Here is a 2,762-nt window from a genome sequence, read left to right as displayed (position 1 = left end):
CAAGGTAAGTCTTCAGGTATGTCCCTAATCAACTCTGTGTATTTGATTGATGTTTCAATTATGACCAAGTATTGTCATATCTTAGTTGGGGGGAGGTATTTCATTTGATAGAAAATGTATTATATTTAATATCAATGATGTCATGTCATCATTATTATTAAAATTTCATGTCAACTCATACATCTCATGATTATTACCACCATAATCCATAACAATCTGTAACCCCCACTTATCCACACACATTGGAACTTGAATCATGCACGACGACATTAACATGGCGAATGGGGAAATACATTTAATTGTCTAGGTCCTCTTTCACATAGTGATTCGGTAGTCAATTTATCTTTGTTTATCTACAAACATAATTTTATTTTTTAAGGAATAATTATGAAAAGATGATTTCATCATGGCAACTTTTAATTTTCCTAATTTTTCAAGTCCATGATCTTGTAAAATTTATGATGACTACAAAGTTGTACTTAAATCTTTCCATTACTATCTAATGAATTATTCCTCAAACCCCAACCATAACAAAGCAAAATATATTTATCAATAGTCATTTGAAGGTTATTAGTATTTGAGAAGAAGAATTAACTGTGTTGAAAATAGTTACTACAAAATGTTTTACGCCATCCCTATCTCTTATGGAGCTGGCTTGCGACCCCATCTATTAAGTGATCCTTTGTTGATTAACAATAACCATAGTTAAATTTTAAAACATAAATAGTCAATTGAAGGATAGGAGGTCTCATCACGAGTTGACCTACCATGATCATAGGTCCTAATAGAGTGACATTACCACTACTAGTCACCAAGCTGGGGTAATGGCCTTCAGTCATAAAATTGAAGGACAAGAGCTCTCATCACGAGCCGACTTGTTCACTTTTGTTAGTTCCCATGAATGGCATTGTTATTAACTGGTTACCAAGCTAGAACAATGATCTTCAGTAGAACATCTAAGCAAATTGAAATGCTTTTATAACTATGTACTTATTTCTAATAGATGGGACACTGGCATCTAAATGGGTTAAAAAGACATCCCTGTCAAGGCTATGGATCCCTGCTGGCAGCAGTGGCCATGCCTATGGTATAGAAGTTAATTCAATACTATGATCTACTTGGTTACCTTGTTTTCTCAAAACTAACTGCTGATAATGCCACTGTTGCATATATAAGGTTTGCTAGAACTCATGGTTCATGGGGTAGTATTTAATTAGTTCTTAGATAATGGTGGTTATGGTTTGTATCTATTATTGAGTTATCAATATTTACTTTAAATGTTAGGGATGAAACTTTTAGGATATTTTCTATTTGACATTTTGTATCATCTAATTTATCATTCCTTTATTCTATAAGTTTCATATCTTTAACCAAAGATAGTTGCTTTATCCAATCAATCTCTATTTAATCCTAGCTTAACAACACTATTATTATTTTGGGGAAGGATGAAGAGGCCTAATTCTGGTTTTGAATCCTGATGAATTACTGATTGAGGATACTGATGAGATGTGCTATAGAAATCTTAATGACAGTGAAACTAACCAGTTTGGGGGAAGAAAAATCCTGCTACACATTTTGATTACCTTCTTTGAGCTTGCATGGCATCCACCTTTCGCATCACTTACACAAGATCAACCTACATTATCTTCAACAAATGTTAATCCATAAATGTCATTCCACGTTATTTTGTTGAAAGAAACAATTGAGGTAAAATAACATGAGTGTTTGATTTATTAAAATTTTAGGAGAATGTCATAAAGAAACCACTGAGCATTATTCACACATATTTTTCAAACCATTATTTCCCTTACTTTATACAGAGGCATTGGGTTGCATGTGGGAATGCAACATATTCAGTTTGGCGGAATGTTGGGCTCTTAATTTGCCATTATTATTACCACTTCTTAACATTCATTTCATTTATTTCCACTATTCTTTTATCACTTTTTTTTTTTTTAGTGTGGTTCATGAACACCCTAGTCAGTGAGTGGTCGCTATTTCCACAGACAAATCTGGGCTAATCGCCCCTTGGCCTGCTAGAAAGACCTAACCCCAAGGGCTTCGGGTAGAATCAACCCTGTGACCTCCCAATGGTGAGGCACGGTTTTTGACCAACTAAGCTAACCCTTGGGGCCTATTATTTTATCACATTATTTACCATAATTTATTATATAATTCCATTTCATAATCATTTATGCTTTTGTGGATAAATAATATCTGATCTCATTTATTTTTAATTATTAATGATTATTATGCATGATTTTAGTTTATTCATTCGTTATAACCTCACTCATGATTCTAGCCTCCGAGATCTCTTCCAGATTGTAGACTTGGTTTTCAACAGATAATTAGATATTCCAACTCAAGAATTTACTAGCATAAGAAGTGACAGTTTTGCGTTGGATGTTTGGGAAAATGAAAATGAATCTAGAAATCCGAGACATGGGTTTTGTTTAGAATGGACCAAATCTGTTTCCCAATGAGCAGTTTTCAAAAATTCGGTTTGTATTGGGAGAAAATCAAGTTTCTCGGAAGGAATTATTTGCAGATTTGTTGTTGCGGCCATTTTCTAGAATTGCCCAATTGTAATAACCAAATTTGATTTGTTCCAGTTGAATCATGATGGAAAGATCTCTTAGATCTCATCTTGAATATTGAGATCAATTTGTTGCAAGTTTCCTTTGGATGTGTGTATATTTAAAAGATACAATTCAGAGAGAGAGGGGAGCTAGCTGATATAAGAATTAAGCCTTGTAACAGTG

Source organism: Pinus tabuliformis, chromosome 5_2 (genome assembly GCF_031772625.1).
Source record: "Pinus tabuliformis cultivar Carrire ecotype Pingquan chromosome 5_2, CPIR1, whole genome shotgun sequence".
Taxonomy (NCBI): Eukaryota; Viridiplantae; Streptophyta; class Pinopsida; order Pinales; family Pinaceae; genus Pinus; species Pinus tabuliformis.
The sequence above is the reverse complement of the archived record's forward strand: the minus strand, read 5'-3'. Positions refer to the sequence as shown.